The sequence below is a fragment of the Lactuca virosa genome, chromosome 8, assembly GCF_052849685.1.
Source record: "Lactuca virosa cultivar CGN04683 chromosome 8, Lactuca_virosa_CGN04683_v6, whole genome shotgun sequence".
In the NCBI taxonomy this organism is placed as follows: domain Eukaryota; kingdom Viridiplantae; phylum Streptophyta; class Magnoliopsida; order Asterales; family Asteraceae; genus Lactuca; species Lactuca virosa.
In genome coordinates, this window is record NC_136433.1 from 221231625 (window position 1) to 221253443 (window position 21819).

Here is a 21819-nt window from a genome sequence, read left to right on the forward strand (position 1 = left end):
TCTTGAATCTCCCATCAAAATGGGAGGTCCTAACGCATGATCCACACCATAAACAATGTCATATGCAACCTCCTTTTTCCATTCACATCTACCACCAAGCTATTAGGTGGAAGAAGTATACATGCCTTCTCACTTATTAAACCTTACCCCATCCACCTATATCAAAAACAACATCTAGTTTGTTAATTATACAACAAACACCATCCTTACATCACTTGAGAGTCTTCAGTTTTTTATGTTACCCTTATATTCCTACTCCATATAAACTTGCTCCTGATTTTGTTCCTTGTTTTCCTTAGTCACATATCTCTTCACTGAGGCATCTTTGTATTTATCTCTCAATCTGAAAAATCATAATATCTAGACACATCATATTTAATAAAAATGATTTCCTTCCGTTCTATGTATCCATCTGATCCGCCCTCATACACCTTCATCAATGACCATGTTAACAGATCTATAATATCTCGAGAATTACTTTACTCCGTTCCAACAACTACTCTCACCTCCTTGTCCTCCACCAAATAGCCAACACCCACCCTCTCAGTCACCACTGAACCTACCCGGCCTTCACAACCTCTACCGAAACTTCCATCCATACTCTCCAAAGAGATGGTCCTTGTAACATCCAATTTTAAGGTATGAGCTTTAAGCTTTAATATTGTGAATTTTTGGTGGCCACAACGTGGTGGAGGAGGATCACGACGACGTGGCAACGTCTTATGAGTCGCGATCATTTTTAAGTGACCACGACGTGGTCATGTATTGGCTATGACGTGGTGACGTCTGGGGCTTAAAACCCTAGATTTCGGTCCTTGGGCCCTATTTAAAGGATGTGAGGGTTGGGGTATGTCCACTCTCAGCCTCCCTCGCTCCCCACAGACCAGAAATCAACAATAGCCTCTTTGTGAACATCTTGGAGCTCATTTGTGGTGTTTTGTGGCTGTTGAAGAAAGAATAAGGTGCTCTAGTATAAGGATTCTTCAAGCAAGCTCATATCCATCCGTTGATGCATATTCTAGACTTTTAGAAGTCAACAAGATCTTATCTTTTCGATTCAAGCTTTATAGATCTAGGTTTTGAAGCATATTTCTTCATGTTTGGATTGTTTTGAATGGATGGATCTAATAAAGTTAGCAACTTTATTGATCTTGGAGGTCCCAATGAGGTCATATACTCTAGATCTGAGGTTTTATAAAGTTATGGTTTCATGTATGGGGTTTTAACCCCATTCTTCTCATTTTTACCTAACTTGAGTGCATGACATGCATTGGACATGCATGTATACACAACAAGGATTTTTATGATGCATATGAGTGTAAGGAAGCTTTCTGGAAGGTATGAGTATGGGGCTTAATGGATTAGAGGCTTAATCCATTAAGTTGTTCTGAATAGATCCCACGACCTATGGCACGCTTTCCAGGACGTGGTGGAGAGTCTTGTCGCGACTGTTTTGTCGTAGAGCAGTCACGATGTGGCCAACAGTTGGCCACGGCGTGGTAGCCTCTTGAGTTGACTTTGACCTTGACAGTTGACTTCTGACCAGTGTAACATTGAGTCAAACTTTGAGAGGTTTTGAGTGGTAGTCTGAGGTTTGGTTTGTGATTGGTTAGGAAGTTCGTGTAACTGATTCTTGTGGTATTTTCGAGTAGAGTGTTATAACTTTTTGATCAGCTGAGTTTTTTCAATATATTATGTATGACACAAGGTGTCATGGTATGCTAGATTGTTTGTGTGAATTTTGCATTTAGTATTATGGTGTGATCATAACACTTGTATGAAAAATTTTGGTTGGATCACAATACTGGCACGTAAGACCATGGTGAGACCATGGTGGAAAAGACTACAGTGAGGCTATAGCAATGGAAGTGCATGTAAGACTATGATGGGATCATAGCATGCACATAGGTTGAAATATACCTCTAAGGTGGGGCCCACTGTTATGTATGGTATGTGGTATTTTGGGGAACTCATTAAACTTATGCTTACAGTTTAAGGTTAAATGTTTCAGGTACTTCCAGTAGTAGGGGAAATGAGCCAGCTTGATTGCATTGCATCCACCGATGATTTCCGCACTCTGAGATTTTGGGATTACTCTGATATTTTTACGAAACAATATACTCATGTTTTGGATTATTTGACTTGTGAAGTTTATGGAATGATCTTTATTTATTTTAAAATAAAGTTTTTTTTTTCTTGTATTTTTGGGATGTTTTAGTCCTACTCCTGACCCACCTCTACTCACACATCCTATGATCATTTTGGCCAAAATTGACATATTTAAATCCATAAAGTACCTAAATCTCGACACCATTATCGAATCATCTATACTACGATCACACATTTATTCCCTATGTGGCTCTAACTGTAGTATTTACATGAAGGATGAGTTTAGTACTCGTATAGCTAAAGGTATGTGCGTTCTTATCTCGCGACCATCATGTGTTTCACATTATTTTCTTTATATGGTTTCTTAAAAATAGATATAAGGCAGATGGTACTTTAGAGCGCTACAAAGTGTGTTTTTTTACCAATGAAAAAGCCAAAGGCCTAGGATAGATTCTAATGATACTTTTAGCCCAATTATTAAACTGAATACTATTCGCATCACATTGAGCCTAGTCGTTTCTCGAAAAAGGTCAATATTTCAATTAGACGTCAAGAATGCAATGTTTCACAATCAACTAACTGAGACAGTGGACATGCATAATCCACCCAAATTTTGCAACTCTCAACACCCAGTTTATGTATGCAACTTGAAAAGGTATATATACGGACTTAAGCAAGCCTCAAGGGCTTAGTTCCACTGGTTCGCATCATACATCACTAACATCGTCTTTGTAGATAACAAAATTCTTCCTTTTCTATCTTCCTAAATGATGATGACTTGGTATACTTACCTATATATATGGATTCCATTCTCCCCACTGCTTCATATACAGTGTTGTTTAGAAATATCATTTCACGTCCATACACATAGTTTTCTATGACTAATCTTGGTGATTTATTATGTTATTTATGTATTTCTGAGAGCCATGACAACAACAGACTATTCCTTTCACAATACAAGTATGATCTTGAGCTCCGGTAATACACAAACATGCTTAATTGCAACCCCATTTGAACACATGAAAACACTTGATGTAAGCTTGATGCCAACGGTCCTTCGGTATTTAATTCGACTCTTTACTACTGTTTGAATGGTGGGTTACTATATCTCATGTTCAGTTGCCCAAACCTTTCTTCTATGGTACAAAGATTTGACTCTACATGCATGATCCCCATGAACCTCGCCTGAGTTCCCTCAAACACATTCTTTGATATGTTTGTAAAACTATTGATTTTAGATTATAACTTCATCCCTCATCCAACTCTAGACTCACTACATACTCTAATGCATAATAAAGAGGTTTCTCTTTACACGACGATCTACTAGTGGTTACTCCATATTCTTTAGAAATAATTTCATATCGCGGTATGAACAAAACATGCTACCATTTCTCGCTCAAGTATTAGGGCAGAATATAGAGGCGTTTCAAATCTCATTATTGAGACATGTTGAATATACAATTATCTTTGACATCTTCACCATGCCTCTACAAAGTCAACATTCATTAATGTGACAATATTAATGTTGTCTATCTTTGAAATAATCTTGTTCAATACCAAAGGATGAATCAGATTGAGATAGACATCCATTTTGTTCGAGACAAATTCGACATGAGGCATGTTAGGCTTCTTTATGTGTAACAACTAAGGAAAATACGACAACGGAAACTGAATGGGATAGTTAAGGATGTAACATTTATCTAATATCAATAAAAAGTATACGACTTCGTCCTTACATATTCGTCAAAATATAGCAACTTAGTTTAGAAAGCCAATAATTAGGGGAGCAAAAAGTCGTACCACCATATAAAGATATTAACATATTTGGATAGTATGCGTCGACGCAATTCCAAAAATATAAATTTCGTAAAGATCTGAATTCATATAGAGAAGTTATGATTTTTTAAACTTTAAAATCATCCACGAACAAGATGTGTGTTTCTTAAGAAGTTTTTAAAAAAATTGGTTGATGTTTAGCAAAAACTCTATAAAGGAAAATCGAAGTACTCCTCGTTATAAGACTAATGAGACAAAGAAAGACAAAAACGGATTTCGTACGAGAAATTTATGATCTTTGTAAAATCATTTAGGCTTATAAAACGTAGGCCAAAAATAAAGTCCAAATCAGCCGAAAAAACCTAAAGGAAAGTTGTAGTGCTCGTCGAGACCTTCGCGAGGGTATAGAGAATGTCAAAAACAAAGCTTGTATAAAGGAGATACAAAATTTATAAAAACGTGTCAAGTTCGAGGTGGAGCCAACGCGCGTATGCATGAAGCGCACATGAAAGTTCGCCACACGTCCCTTAAAATGACCACTATAAATAGAGGCCCCGACCTCTTCATTTTTCACACCCCAATATATTCTCTCCTCTCTGATAATCAGCATGGCGATTGTCCCTCCTCCTGAATGGATAAAGCCTCCCAATGCGATGTCCCGAGTGAGTTAAAACATACAATAAGGGTGAGTTCACGACCCCCACTTTTATGATTTTCAAAAGTTTTACAAGGGTAATACATGTTATACTACTATATTATTGATTTGTTAAAATATTACAATTTACATTATATCAGTAATTTATAAAATTTATGCAACGTTAGGATGATATTATACCCAGTAGTTACCCTAACAATATTTTAGGACTAATATTTTGCCTAGTCGTTATGCTGCATGAAAATTTAGGTTAATATTATATATGGTAGATACTATGCCCAAACATTATGATAATATTATATCTAGTCGTTACTCTGACCAATTCTCTAAGGTAACATAGTACCTACTCGTTACTCTGCCCAAATATCCTATCAAAATAACTAAACTATTATAAGTGTGTGTATGTATGTATGTATGTATGTATGTACGTATATATATATATATATATATATATATATATATATATGTTGTGATATGCCTTCGAGCTTAACGTCGTTGGTGGATCACGTCGTCTGGTTAAGCCTAAGAATCACAATAAAGAAAGAGCCGAAGTTAGTCGCCGTAGAGGGGGTCCCGGAACGAGACTCCGACGGTCTAGTCAATAAGTGTATGAGAGAATTAGGATTATGTATTAGATGGAGAGAGGGCGACCCCTTCTTCTTGAGAAGAAGGGCCCTTTTATACCTATTTCTCGGGGATCATGTCCCGACAGAACCTTTTTCCTTGTTTGGACTGTTAGGATGTAGAGACGTCCTATTGGTGATTCGTGCAACACTAGTGGTTATCCTCTATTGTGTAACACTTGGTTTCGGATTTGATTCATTATTCCGGGCTACGACCCAATCATCTGTGGTCATGAGGCTTGGGGCCTTGAGAAAGAGAAGATTTGGCCCTTTTCGGATCTGGGCGTCGTGGTTTGAGTGATCCAAGTGCAATGGTATCTTTGGAGGCTAGGGGTATAATCGTAATTTGATAATTCAGTCTTTTATGGATTTTGGGTTTTGTTCGGGAGGTTATAAGTGGTGGATATAGTGTCTAAGTCCATAACTTTATTTGGTATGTACTTGACCCGATCCGGCATGGTCCATTTGGGTTGCATGGCATTGCAATACTTGGATAGACTAAATGAGAGAAAGGACACTTGTGATTATTAATATAATATAAGTTCTAATATATTAATAATAGTATTATTTAATTAGTGTTGATCAAGTATTAATTTAGAATTAATTTGGTGATCAAAATGAGACTAATTAAATATATAGGGTTGATTATGACAATCATCTAATCTTTTATGGTGGATTTATGATCCATGGTTTATGGAGTTGGGTTATAACCATTTGGAGCTCCATGGATAGTTCATGGGAGTTACAAACCCATGGATCATTAGAAATCAAGAGTCATGACAATTAAGGGCATTCATGTGTAAACCCTAATTGTGACAACACTATAAAAGGAGCCCTATAGCTAGCAAAATCGGACTACTAGTGAGTTCTAAGAGGGCATAACCGATTTTTGAGTGCAAGTGTATTCTCTCAAGTTATTCCAAGTCTTGTAGTGTTGTGTGAAGCATTTGAGGCACAACATTTGGGGTGCTAGGCTCACAAAGTCTCCAAGGAATCCAAGCAACAAGAAAGGTATGTACTTCTACTAGTTTTATATTACATATTCCCCATGCCATGCTAGTTAGGAAGTAAACCTTGAAAAATTAAAATTGCATGTATATTAGAGAAAACATAGATTCAAGGTTTATAAGGTTGCATGTACACCATAGGAGTGTTAGAATGCTCAAAACCCATCAGTGGTATTAGAGCCTATGATTGTTTTCTGTATATTTGATGCAAACTGCTTGAAAAATCAAAAAACTGCTCACTGTTCGACTGAACTCGCCGAGTGCAAGGGGAGAACTCGACGAGTCCAAGGCAAAATTCATCCTACTCGTCGAGTAGGATTATGCACTCGACGAGTAGGTGCGTGCTGGGCAGTTTTTCGAATTTTGTTGCTGGAAATGGGCTAGAATCATTATCCCAAACTATTTTGGACTTGTAAAATCTGTTTTTTTTAAAGTGGTAATGATTATGTTAACCCATTTCAAATGACTATTATCAATTTTCAAGTTTTATATGTGTTAATGTGATTTCTTGAAATTGTTTGATATGAATGTTTGTTCTTATGAGTTTTAGAAGATCATAGGAATTGTGTGTAACCTACATGCTTGATTAATTCATGATCTTAATGCTAATGATGGTGTCCATACCTTGTCCTCAAGTTATGGATAACCAAAAGTCACTTCTTTGATGAAGAGTCTTCAACTTTATGAACCATTAAAACTCATAAGTTACAAATTGAAGAGTCTTGAAATAGTTTCAAAACTTGCCCTCAAGTTTTGGAATTTGTAAAGTCTTACACTTAAATACTTTAGTTCCAAATTAACCCTTAGATTTTTTAAAAGTTAAAAATTCAAACTTTATGGACTTCATTAAATTAATTAAAGTGTTTAATTAAAAGAGTTAATAATTCCATAAAGACATGGTTTAAGTTTAATTAAATTAAGAGTATAGTTTAATTAATAGATTAAACCACCAAGTATTTTAAATGTTTAAAATACACCCTTATACTATTATTATAATTTTAATTATATAGATATGTATAAGATAAAGTCAATCTTACCATCAGTAGGTCTCATTCACGAAGCCGGTCTATAAGGGGGGTATAAGGTTACTGCCTATAAAATGACATTTTAATGGGTGTCCACTCTCACCCACCGCTTCCTTGACTGGTGGAGGGTCGTTAGCCGAACGGGTAGGAAAGGACTATAATTCTCCTTTAATTAAAAGTATAATGATAAATACTAAGTAACTAAACACTTATAAATTCCTAATATTAGTTACTTAGGAAAATGTGAAAAGGTGCTAACCCATGAAATTACACTTTGTACCTTACCAAGTCGTTAGTGGAGCGTGTGTGGTTAACCGACACACTAACAAGGACTAGTAAGTGTGGCAAGGGGTAACTTGACCTTATTATAGATCGGTGGAGCTATGTGGCTAACCGACACATCGATTAGGTGATAAAGTTAAGGGTACCAAGTCAATTTGCATGGTTATTCACACCTTGTTTGTGATCCTCGGCATCCCAGTCACAAACTTGAGAGGGCACAATCGAGATTCAAACATGCCATTGAAAGTTCAGTGTATCTCAAAAGATCTAGGAGTTTCAAATCCAATTAAAACTTAATTATATTTCGTTTTTCATGGTGGAAATTGGTAAATCGTCATTTACCTACCTTCAACTATTTTATACTTTGGATTACGACATCCCTCTTCCAATTATAAATAGGTTGTTGGATCCTAGCCTTAATATTTCATATTGGGTGTTATATTAAGGACTTTAAATCAACTAACTTGAATTTCTCCCTTATAGATGTCTCTTTCAGACAACTATGGTCTTCACAAATCTTTAGGAACAAGCTATCCTAATGAAGATGATATCCCAAATGGCAATCAAGGTGAAAGATCAATCCCTTTGTTGTGCATTAGTGGGACTGGAAATCATACTTCACTTTCTCCACCTCCTCCAATAAATCTCCCTATCCCACAAGTTTCAAGACTTGATAAGTTCTAAGTCACTCAATCCCTATTGGCAAACAAAGTCTATATGTGCTTAGGTCTTGGAGATTAAGTCACATATTGACAAGCCGGGAGAGTCGGGTGTCGAAGTCTCGAGGTAGCTGGTTGTTGACTTGTTCTTCAGTCGCTCCCTGATGACATATCACAACATGACCCTTTAATGATCTTATCTATTTGCTTGGTGCTGCTGAATCAGCAATGATTTTGAACACTGGTAAAGCAAATTTGATTAGAAGATCGACTTCCAAAACTTCATGGACATTGACAATGGTAACACTGGAAATCCAGAAAAAAAAACTTTCTCTTCCCAATGGAAAGGGATCGGCCATAGTCAACTCGGTTGACCAAATGGTAAAGAGAAAGGCTAAGTCTGAGACAGTCCCATGTACCATTCCCAAAGAGTCCATATGTGCCTATTGCCAAAGGAAAGGGGCATTGGTTGCGAAGCTGGCGAATTTACCTGAAACCTCATAAGGATGGTAAAGTCAAAAGTTTGACTCTACTTCAGGTAAAGTCCATTATCTAACTCTATTAAGTCTCTTTTGGAGATTCTTAATACATGATGTAATGTAATTACATTTTGATGTTTTTGAAGAATCAAAGGAAGCTTAAAGAAAAGGAGTGCTGATTCTGATCGCATGGTTCGATGACCAGAATTTTGAGCCACTGCATAAGAGTTATGAGATATTGCTTAGGAATAGATAACAACAAAGTTTTCATACGAATTTGCATTGTAAGGATAAGTTTTTCCGCAAGTTTTAAAAATAAAAGAAAAGTTTTGATTTTATTTATTTTAAGTATCCTTGCAAAGGCATTTGTGAAAAATTGTTGTTTATATGTTTCCATTGATAAGCAATATTGGAAAAATGAATTTGATTCTTTCGTTTGTGGTGGTGTCATAATTTATCAAATAAGGAAAGATTCTCATCACCCAAGTTTCAGTTGGATAGAAACTTGGAATCATGCAAGTTGTATTGTGTGATGAATGAGATTTTTCATCTTTGGTAAATTAAGACTAATTCCTTGTTCACATTCGCATGTGAGTCAAGCGAAGAACTAAAGGATCGGGTACATTAGGTTGTGCACTAGTCAGGTTCACCACAAAGGTTGATAAGATTATTCATTATGATTTACTAAAGTTTAGTAAATATGATTATGCTTACAAGTTTAAGTGTAATTCTGAAACATTGGAAAAGTTTCAATATATGGCAGAATGAATAAGAAGAATCAAATAAGGCAGAAAGATAAAAGTTTCTCCAATCTGAAGAGATGGGAGAGTACTTGTGTATCTTGTTTTATGATTATCTTAGTGATTATGGAACCATATCACAATTGATCCTCTAAGGATACCTTAGTGCATTTGTTCGCTAAGGAGAGGAATCATGAATTGTTGAAATGGTTAAATCAAAAGATAAATCATACTTCGTTCCAAAATCAAATCTTAGAGTCATACTCCAAGATTGAGCCTTGAGTGACATAATCTTAAGAAAGGTTTAAAACACTTTTCAAATGTAGAGTAAAATGTTTTCTTACTCTTGTACATTTGAAATTGGTAAGTTGTGATGTTTTGGATAAAACAAAGACCAACTAAGGCCAATTGTGTGAAGTGTTTGTAAAAGAATCTGCACTATCTCTTGAATATTTGGCAAGAGAGTCTTATATGTCAAGAGGACAGTGGGAGTCTAAAAGATCTTAAGATAGGTTCAAGAACTAATCAAGATATTTGTTAATCACTAGCCCACGACTTGAGGTTTGTAACCTATCGCGTTGACATATTATTATTTCTGTGTCTATTCCAGTTAAAAGTTGACTATGTCTGTGAGCTCTATGAGTTCTCAATTGTTTGCATAACAACCTGGAAGCAATGGTAGGCCCTTGTGCTGCCGGGTGGCAAGAAATTAAGATTGAACAAGTTCAGTCCATATGTGTTTGGATTTGCCACTAACCTTGTCTTGTGATTATGGTTATGACAAATTCACATGGATAGGAACAATTACACCATATAAATCTAAGTGTCATAAGGTTTCTCTCCGATTCATGAAAATGATGGTGAGGAAACTATTTCACTAAGTAGATTTTAAGTAGATAGCAATTGTGAGAATGACAAAATGTCTAAACATTATGATTACGGCATTCCTCTTCATAATTGTTTAGACACACAAGTGAGCTATCTAAGGAAAGGTGTATGATTTTGATAAAGTCTTATCAAAACATCTCGTATCATAAATCTGAACTTTGGTAAGAAAGTCAATAAAGTATTGTTTTCTAGAAGTCCAGCTGATTTCTGAGTACATGTCAAAGCTAGTGGGAGCATAAGTGTTATTCTAGTAAGATAATAATCATTATGCTAGTGGGAGCATGATGATTATGTTGCAAGTTAGCAATGTTAATTATAGAAAACAAAAGTTTCAATTCACTTTGAAAAGTTGTTTTCCTATAATTAAGGGAGAGGATTTTATACTTCATTCCAATTCTACAAGCTTAGATTGAAATTTTAATCAATTTTAGTCAAGGATATATATGAATGTTATGTTGGAATGGTTTAACATACGGAAATTCTATATATGTTGCGTTGTCAAAAATTCAATTATGATTACGGCATACCTCTTCATAGTTCGAATTGTGAGAACATGGCAAATAAAATCTTTTATAGCTTGGATCGTGTCCCATATTCTTCGTTGTTTTCCTATAATTAAGGGAGAGGATTTTATACTTCATTCCAATTCTACAAGCTTAGATTAAGATTTTAATCAATTTTAGTCAAGGATATATATATATGAATGTTATGTTGGAATGGTTTAACATAAGGAAATTCTATATATGTTGCGTTCTCAAAAATTCAATTATGATTACGGCATACCTCTTCATAGTTCGAATTGTGAGAACATGGAAAATAAAATCTTTTATAGCTTGGATCGTGTCCCATATTCTTCGGATATAGGATCGATTACATGTGCTATAATATTTATCCATTCTAAATTTTTCAAATGCCTGGGGCATTAAGAGGGAAAAAGGAATAGAATTGGATATGACTAAAATGATTAAGCAATTGTCGAGGACAATCTGAGGTTTACCAAAGATTGGTGGCTCATGGACAATTGGAAGTATATAGTTAGGACCATATTGACATATTCTGAAAAGAGGCAACTCTTGTTCAAAAGTGGTAGTCAAAATGGGCATATGGAAATGTTTACATAGGTGGAAGTTATTCTTTGAAGATTAGAAAACTTAATGCAAAGAAGGATATTCAAAGGAATGTACTTTGAATCTGAGACTTCATTTCCATGGAATTGATCTCCATCGAAATACTTTGTAATGTCTGTTGCTAAGTCTTGGTGACTTGTGTGCATATTCATTACAAGAGGATCATTGCATATAATTTTAGAATCTAACAGATTATTGTAAATGGCAAGAGTTTGGTATTCTTACATTTACAATAAGGATTTGGGATTGTGAAATGAGAATCATTGAAATTATGTTCAAATTGGTCTATTTCACAAAGTAAAGACAAACATAGCGTGCATACTAGATGTATGGCATAGCTATTGTCTAGAAAACATAGTGTACATGCTTGGAGCATGGGACTACCAGTGTTTTAATTCAAGTATAAAGTTGATTAATCGAAACATAAATAATGAGTAATCAATATGGTGCTTAAATAAAAGGTGTTTTTTATTTACACTCAAAGTGTTGGGGCCATATAAGATTAGTATTATTCTTGTGTTTCACTTTGCATGTTTTGACTTCCAGAATAATTATGTTATGGTATATATCATATTATTCAAAGTCTCCACAGTCGGTCATACTTTGGAAGTAGGTATTGATTTAAGACTGTCATGAATCTGGTTTGTATGATATGTCTGAAGGGTATTAGACATAGCAATAGTTGCTGCAACATTCATGAGTGCTCATAAGTTCTGAGTATTGGATTCAACCCACGCTCACTTGCATCACTTCATGGAATTTATCTCGAGTGATCGTGAGACGGTAATATCATATAAATCTTTAAACCTAGAGATATGAGTTGTTGACTATGAGTTGGTTATCCATTGATTGTATGAAAACGCATTGGTAACTCGATGTTATAAAACATGCTTTTGTGAATAATTCAACAAGTAGTCAGTGCAAGCATATGAGTCGAAGTTTATCTGTTCCTTCTAGAAAGAGAAACGATATCTGGGCCCCTCGATGATTTGGTTTTGACTTATGTACCGGGCCCGGTCAGAACCTAATTGATGTGTTCAATTTAGTTTAATGTCGAAACAAATCAGAGATCGAGAAACAAATGCTGGACAATAAGTAAGACCATGTTCCATGTGTTTGTCCGGCTGATATCTTGAGAGCAGAGGATTATATGATCACTTATCTTAAATGGCGTATCATTATTATCTCAGTTTCGAGAGACTTTGAAAGAGCTACGATTGCTAGTTGGATCCTGAAGTCATATCTGCAAATATAGTTATTAGACTTATCCAAGTGGGAGACTGTTGGATATAGTGTCTAAGTCCATAACTTTATTTGGTATGTACTTGACCCGACCCGGCATGGTCCATTTGGGTTGCATGGCATTGCAATACTTGGATAGACTAAATGAGAGAAAGGACACTTGTGATTATTAATATATTATAAGTTCTAATATATTAATAATAGTATTATTTAATTAGTGTTGATCAAGTATTAATTTAGAATAAATTTGGTGATCAAAATGAGACTAATTAAATATATCGGGTTGATTATGACAATCATCTAATCTTTTATGGTGGATTTATGATCCATGGTTTATGGAGTTGGGTTATAACCATTTGGAGCTCCATGGATAGTTCATGGGAGTTACAAACCCATGGATCATTAGAAATCAAGAGTCATGACAATTAAGGGCATTCATGTGTAAACCCTAATTGTGACAACACTATAAAAGGAGCCCTATAGCTAGCAAAATCGGACTACTAGTGAGTTCTAAGAGGGCATAACCGATTTTTGAGTGTAAGTGTATTCTCTCAAGTTATTCCAAGTCTTGTAGTGTTGTGTGAAGCATTTGAGGCACAACATTTGGGGTGCTAGGCTCACAAAGTCTCCAAGGAATCCAAGCAACAAGAAAGGTATGTACTTCTACTAGTTTTATATTACATATTCCCCATGCCATGCTAGTTAGGAAGTAAACCTTGAAAAATCAAAATTGCATGTATATTAGAGAAAACATAGATTCAAGGTTTATAGGGTTGCATGTACACCATAGGAGTGTTAGAATGCTCAAACCCCATCAATAAGGCTCGGGTATGTTGCTAGAAGCGTAGGGCTTCTTTCCACCTTTTCGTGGATATAAGATTCGTTAGAAACGGACCTAAGATGAGGAAGTTATGACGATTTGAATATTTTGGCATAAATGGCCCTTTTTGGAAGAGGCTTGCGTTTCAGTCCAATGCATGCATGGCTTAAGGAACGTGTCTGGGTGAGTACGCCCAGCATAATGTTCAAGGTGCCAAACCCTAATTTTTAGGGTTTGGGCACTATTTAAACATCTTTATGAGCTCAAAGCTCTTTCATTTCTCAGCCTCCATTGCTTCCTAGCTTCATTTCGGAAACCCTAACCTCATTTTGAGTGTTTGAGAGATCTAAGTGTGCATTTTGGTGTGTCTTTGCTAATTTTCAAGAGAAGGGTGCTTGGTGCTAGCTTGGGGTTTGAAGGAAGGCTTTTATATCCGAACTTTTGGCTTCAAATCCAGCTCATTCAAGGTAAAAAAGTTTTATCTTAACTTCTTATTATGCTAGTTTGAGATTAGGGCAAGATTAAGGGTTTTTATGGTGTATTAAGTTCTCCTTGTGAGTTTGAGCTACTCTCAGAGCTTGGAGTGATAGATCTTGCATCTTCTGATGTTTCTAGTTCATAAAAATGGTTGCTTGGTGTTTAAGAATGGTCCATGCATGTTCTAGTTAGATTACGTTAGGTCTTAACGGATTAAGATGGTCACTGGGCCCCATTGAGTCATGCAAATGCATAAAGGTGCCGACTTTATGCATTAAGAGCTTTATTTTGAGGTTCCCTGAAGTTTGGGTGCAAAGTGCTTAATTGGTTAAGTCAGAAATCGAGTTTGGATTAAGCCAGGTTACGCCCCGCGTAATTGGTTTTACGCTCAGCGTACTGATTTGAGATCGCGACCAGGATTCTTCAAGTACGCCCAGTGTAAGCTGAGTGTACGCCCCGCGTTCGTCGTTAGATAGGTTTTTGGGCTTGTTGTGTTTTGGGCTTCGTGTTCTTGGGCCACCTTGTTGCTTTAGACCTTTTGGGTCATCTGAGATTAATTATTGGTCTAAGGGAATTATTGGGCTTAGGATAAGGCTCATATGAGGGTTGGGCCCAATTTGGAAAATTGGGCCATTAGTAGGCCTTTGTGGATCTTTCGGTTTTGGGCCTCTTTGGTCTTGGGCTTGGGCCTCTGTTTTGGTTCATGTTGGGTCAGGGGTAAAATGGTCATTTTACCCCAAGTATGGATTATGGATTATGGATTATAGTTTGGAACCCAATTGCTAATTGGGTGATATTTTGGTATTGATAGCCGGAGGAGTCGTCAGGGCAGCAGCTAGGGATTTTTTTCAGTGAGCTTCTGCATTCGAGGTGAGTCTCCTCACTGTTCTATGGGTCAAAGGCACCAATGCCGGACCATTCTGTTAATGTATTGTAGGAAGACCCAGGGGTAACTCTTGGCAGTTTGTATGAAAGACCAGGAGGCGGCTCTTGACAAACTGTATGCAAGACCAGAGTCTGAACTCTGGTAGTTAATTAGTTCAGTAGTGTAGATTGTATGCTAGTTGTCTTTGTGATGCTTGCATGGAAGAGCCGGAGGTGGCTCCTGGAACTTGTCTGTAAGACCCAGGGTTTTGGCCCCGGCCTGGCAAGGAAGACCACGAGGTGGCTCATGGCATAATGGCAAGACTATGGATGACACATAGCACTTTTATTAATTGTGATATATGTATGATATGTATGGCTCATTGATACGAAATTTATATGTGGCTCGATTAGTATGTGTGGTATGTGGTATTTGGGGAACTCACTAAGCTTTGTGCTTACAGTTTGTGGTTTATGGTTTCAAGTACTTCCGGTTCGAAAGGGAAAGGCTCGGCTTGATCGCAGCGCATACACCCGTGTTTTCCGCAATATGTGATTTTGGGATTCAACTCTGATCATTGTTTTATTTAGAAATGTTTTTAAATGTTTGGATCAAGTTACATCTGTGTTTTGATTGTAATAAAAATGAAATTTTTTTTACCCTTGATTTTTGGGATGTTACAAGTTGGTATCAGAGCCTTGGTTTGAGGGATTCGAGTATACTCTGGGGTGTGCCTGGACTCAAACTAAGGGCTTGGTGAATTTTTTTATAAAATAAACATTTTAATAAAAAGAAATTTCTAATCAAGGAAAGGGGTATGATGCGTGCAATCGGCCGAGCTCAAGTAAGTGGTTCCCAGAATATCAATACATGTTTATTATGATATATGCTATGATTATGAGAATTGCATGCTAGATTAGGGCTAAGGATCTGCTCAGTATTATATGATAGGAGAGATGCCTTTTTATGCCTGATTATTTGAGCTTTATAATTGCATGGTAGTATGGATTCCAAATGAGTAGATAGAATGGCTTGGCTAGTGTATGCTGGTTAGATTTTTCTGTTGTCTGAATGTTGCTTGCTTAGTGCTTTATGGGACTCTTAGTGATGTGAATTGACTGCAAAGTGAATATGATAAGTCACATGTGGCACAGGTTAAATAATCTTAGAGTGATGGATTTGACCCTATTATGCAACTCTTATCTGAGTCCAACCGTTCTAGGGTTGAGTCTTTTACTCGAAGGATTACCTGATCTCTGTTGCATGTGACTATATTCATGAGGAAGCTAGTTGACATTGGTAGGAGTCCTTCAGCATCTGAGGGTTGGGCGAGGTCCGGAACCTAGGAGAGCCTAGGATATGCTTCAGTGGGTTTAGTGGTGCGGTTTAGTGAGTTTTGGTGCATTGGTTTGAGGAAGTGACTTAGAGGATTCAGGATGATTGCTGAGGAAAGTATGGATAGGTGTGGAAGGTAGTATTGGGCCAGTACTACTGGAAGCACAGGATCCATACTCGAATCGGTGAGAGTCTTAAAGAATCTAAAAAGCTTATGGGAGGAGGATTCTTGAGCATGTTTTGATCTTTGGCATGCTGTATTTCAGTTTGGGGATGAGCACTCAGGGAGGTGGTTCTGGTTCTGGTTCGGGTTCCAGCTCAGGTGCAGGTGTTGAGCCGATTAGCGAGCGGATGCGGGAGTTCATCTCATCGGAGATTTCTCGCAGTATTTTGGAGATCATGGATGAGTGCTTGGGCGCGTTCCGTGCTGATATTATGGCTATCGTTGGGGCTCGCACTCTTTCTTTCTGGGAGTTTCGTTCTTGTGGAGCTCCTGCATTCCATGGGGAAAGGGACCCCATTGTCAGTAGGAGGTGGTTAGCAGATATGGCTAACACGTTCAGGACGAGTTTCTTCCCTTAGGAGGCGAAGGTCAGATATGTTTCCTGCTTATTGAAGGATAGGGCACGGGATTGGTGGGAAGAGGTTGGTAGTGAGTTAGGTGATGATGATGTTGATGCTATGTCATGGGATGACTTCTCGGCCATGTTCCGAGCTGAGCTTACTCTGGCGATTGAGGTGCAGCATTTGGCACGAGAGTTTCTGGATCTCCTCCAGACTACTGAGACTGTGGCATATATCACTGCCAAGTTCCGAGAGAGGGATTTATAGGTACCTCAGTATGCAGCAGATGAGGAAATGAAGAAGGTGAGATACCATGATATGCTTGTTGGGTTTTGAGCACTATAACACTCCTATGGTGCACATGCAACCCTAGATGCTTTGGATCTATGTTTTCTCTAATTACACATGCATTTTCAATTTTCCAAAGCATATATCTTAACTAGCATACAATTGAATCTATACAACATAAAAACTAGTTTATATGATTACCTCTTATATGTAGGGTGTATTTCTTGGCCTTTGAAAGCTTGAGCACCTTAAGTGTGATGCCTCTAATGTGTCACAAACACCAAATTCAAGAGGAGGCTTGATAGAATAAATTGCTAAGCTCAAAATCGATTATGACTCTCTTAGAATCAATAGTGCAACCGATTTTGGCCAAGAGGTGTTCCTTTTATAGTGTTGCAAATGCTAGGGTTACACCTTGCACACCCTAATGACCTTTCATATTACTTAGGCTCCATGTATTAAACCTCCATGGACTATCTCATTGGTTTAGCTCATCCTAAATAACCATGGATCATTAGCCCACACTATAAGAATCATTGATTTACATAATCAATCCCCACATATTTAATTAGTCTCTTTTGATCGCAAAATTAATTCCAAATTAGTTCTTGATCAATACTAATTAAATAATATGATTTCTAAATTAATATATTATACTTATAATATATTAGTAAATCATAAATAACCTTATTCTCACAAGTCCATCCTATCAAATTGCACTGGTGAAAGCAACCCAAAAGGACCATGCTACTATCGGGTCAAGTACATCCCAGTTATAGTTATGGGCTTAGACACTAAATCCAACAGTCTCCCACTTGGATAAGTCTAATAACTATAACTGCCAATGCAACTCCAAAACCCGATTAGCAATCGTAGCTCTCAAAAGCCGCTGTCGAACTCTGACCCAGTCAGTGACACGCCCTTTAGATAAGGGATCATATATGCCACTATTCTCAAGATATCTATGCAGACAAATACATGGAACATAGTCATATTTATTGTCCTGCAATTTGTTTCCCAATTTCCGATTCGTCTGACATAGAACATAACTGAACACATCAATTTAGTTCTAACCGGGCCCGACACATAGTCAAAACAGAATCATCGAGGGGCCCAAGATACCGCTTTTAATCCTCTTAGGATAAAAGGAATAAATAAACTTCGACTTTATATGCTTGTACTAACTACTCATTAAGTCATGCACAACGATACGTTTTATAGCATCAAGTTACTCATGCGTTTTCGTATCATCAATGCACAACCAACTCGTAGTCAACAACTCATATATCTTAGTTTGAAGATTATATGATATTATCGTCTCGCAATCACTCGTGATAAATTCCATGAAGTGATTCAGGTGAGCGTGGGTTAATCCAATACTCAAATATTATTTCAGGAGCACTCATGAATGGTGTAGCAAACTTTTGCTATGTCTAACGCCTTAGACAATCTACAAGCCAACTCATGACAATCTAGCCTCATTACCTACTTCAACAGTATGATCGACTATGGATGGTTTGAATAATCTTATTATTCGGGAAGTCAAAACATGCAAAGTAAAACACAAGAATAATACTAATCCTATATGGACCCAAAACTTTTGAGTGTAAATAAAACACCTTTTATTTAATCACCATATTGATTACACATTATTCATTGTATATTATTTCGATTTATCAACTAATACTTGAATTAAAACAATAGTTATCCCATGCTCCATGCATGCACACTATGTTTACCTACGGTCCTTACTTTGTGAAATATATCAATTGTAAACATTTCCAACGATACTTATTTCACAATTCCAAATCTTTATCGTAAGTGTAAGAATACCAAGTTCTTGCCACTTACTGTAATTTGTTAGATTATAAACTTATATGCAGTGATCTCTTTGTAATGACTATATACACAAGTCACAGAGACTTTGTCAATTACAAAACTTTCCATTGGAGATTGTTACAATACAATTCCATAGATCCGAAGTCTCATATTCAAAGCACATTCCTTTGAACATCCTTCTTGCATAAAAGTTTCTAACTTTCTCATAGATTCTTGATATCCAACTTCCATTTTGGAAACATTTCCATATTTGCCATATGACAACTCGTTGTTAATAGAATCCTGTCTATTCATAATAATGTCAATATGGTCCATCATTACTATACTTCCAACTATCCATAAGCAACCAATCTTTGGCGAACCTTGGATTGTTCTTAGTAGCTGTTTAATAACTTTAGTCATATCCAGTTCTAGTCCTTTTTCCCTCTTAGTGCCCTAGGCATTTGGAAAATTAAAACACATGAATATTATAGTATATTCAATCGATCCTATACCCGAAGCATATGGGATACGATTCATAATGTCTTACATAAAGACATGATACTTGACCAACCTTTTGCTATAATATTTCCATATATAGAATTTCCAATGTTGAAGCATTTCAACATGGTATTCATATAAATCCTTGACTAAATTTGATTAAAATCTCAATCTAAACTTTTAGAATTGAAATGAAGTATAAGTTCCTCTCCTTTAATTATAGCAAAACAACTTTTCAACCCTGCAACTTTGCGAATTGAAAACTTTGTTTTCTATAATTAACATTGCTAACATGCAACACTTATCATAATAATTATGCTCCCACTAGCATAACAATTATTTTGTTACTTGCATAACATTTATGCTCCAACTAGTTGTGACAAAAATCCAGAAATCAGCTGGACTTCTAGAAATCAATACTTTATTGACTTTCTTACCAAAGTTCAGATTTCTAACACGAGATGCTTCGAGAAGACTTTATCTAAGCTCACACACCTTTTATTAGAAAGCTCATATGTGTGTCTAAACAATTTTAGAACTTATAGCAATAAGTCTCAAATGTTTAGACCTTTTTCCATTTCTCACAATTCGAACTATGAAGAGGGATGTCGTAGTCATAATTGAATTTGAGAATGCAAATATCACAATTGCTAACTCTTTAAAATCTACTTAGTGAAAGCGTTTCCTCACAATCATTTTCATGAATTGGAGAGAAACCTTTGTCACTTAGATTTTATGGTGTATTTGTTCCTATCCATGTGAATTTGTCATAATGGAATCACAAGACAGGGTTAGTGACAAATCCAAACTCATATGGACCGAACTTGTTCAATCTTAATTTCTTGCCACCTGGTAGCTCAAGGGTCTGCCATTGCTTCCAGGTTGTTATACAAACAATTGAGAACTCATATAACTCACATGCATAGTCAACTTTAACTGGAATGGCCACAGAAACAAGAATATGTCAACACGATAGGTTACAAACCTCAAGTCGTGTGCTAGTGATTAACAATAAGTTTACTCTTGATTAGTTCTTGAAACTTTTCAAGACCTTTAAGACTCCCACTAACCTCTTGACATATAAGATTCTCTTTGTCAAGAAACATTACTTGACAAAGAAATATTCAAGAGTTATTGTGGTTTCTTATCAAGACAAACACTTCACACAATTGGTCTTAGTTGGTCTTTGTTTTATCCAAAACATCACAACTTACCAATTTCAAATGTACAAGAGTAGAAAACATTTTACTCTACATTTGATAATTGTTATAAACCTTTCTTCAGATTATGTCACTCAAGTTATAATCTTGGAGTATGTCTCTAAGACCTGATTTTGGAACGAAGTATGATTTATCTTCTTGATTTAACCATTTCAACAATTCACGATTCCTCTTCTTAGCCATACTAATGCACTAAGATGTCCTTAGAGGATCAATTCTGATATGGCTTCATAATCACTAAGATAATCATAAAACATGATACTAAAGTACTCTCCCATCTTTTCAGATTAGAGAAACTTTTATCTTTCGGCCGACTTTGATTCTTCTTATTCGTTCTGCTATACATTGAGACTTTTCAATGTCACACCCCAAAACCGGAACGGCGGAAACGTTCTGGGGTGGAGGACGTCATGTACAGTATCACAACAATGCATAATAGTAAAGACAAGCAACAACATCCATTGCATTAATATAATAATTGTAATACAAGCATGTTCTATATAGTTTGTAAGACATCAAAAGTATAATCAAAATAAAAGATGAGTCTTGTATGTGCTCCATCTTCTCAAAAGCTTCATCTGTACATGTCTACTGATGACCTGAGAATACAAGTTATTTTGAAAGAGTTTATCAGCATAAAGCTGGTGAGTTCATAAGTATTTAGTGTCATTGCTTGTATAAAAATGTTTGTAACAATGTAGTGTAGTAACTGATTTCAAATGTTTGTAAATAGTATACTCCCTAGAAAACCCTATGTTTTCCAGTAAAAAGTAGTCTTCTACCAAGACTCGATTGTTTGTATGTTTGTCCTTTTGTAAATGTAAGGGTTTTCCCCAGTGAAACTATCTGTATGAAAATATAGCTTTCTTAAACGAGTATGTGATAAAATCACAAAGAAAAGAAATACAGACTCCAGGTAGTACTAAATGTACAGTACGCCTCGGAGAGTCTAAAGTAGTAACAAGTAGACTCCAGGTGGTATTAAATGAACAATACGCCTCGAAAAGTCTCTTTTTGCCTTTAATTCTTAATTGGTTAATTAAAGGTTTGAATGTGAACTCGTATGTAACCATGCTGATCGACGGCTGAATATCTGATGACCCTCCAGGTCATGTGTAGTAAGGTAACATTCTGTCACCCCTTGGCCTTTCGGCTAGGACTGTAGCTAGCAGTCGGGATGTGGGAGTGTCTGTCCCGTATAGATCTATACACACAATGCCCGCTCTCCCTCCAGGAGACTTTGGTTACAAAGTGATACCACGATGAAGTGTCGTATCGAGAAGTAGTATGTCACATTCTGTTATAGTATTCAATGTTTG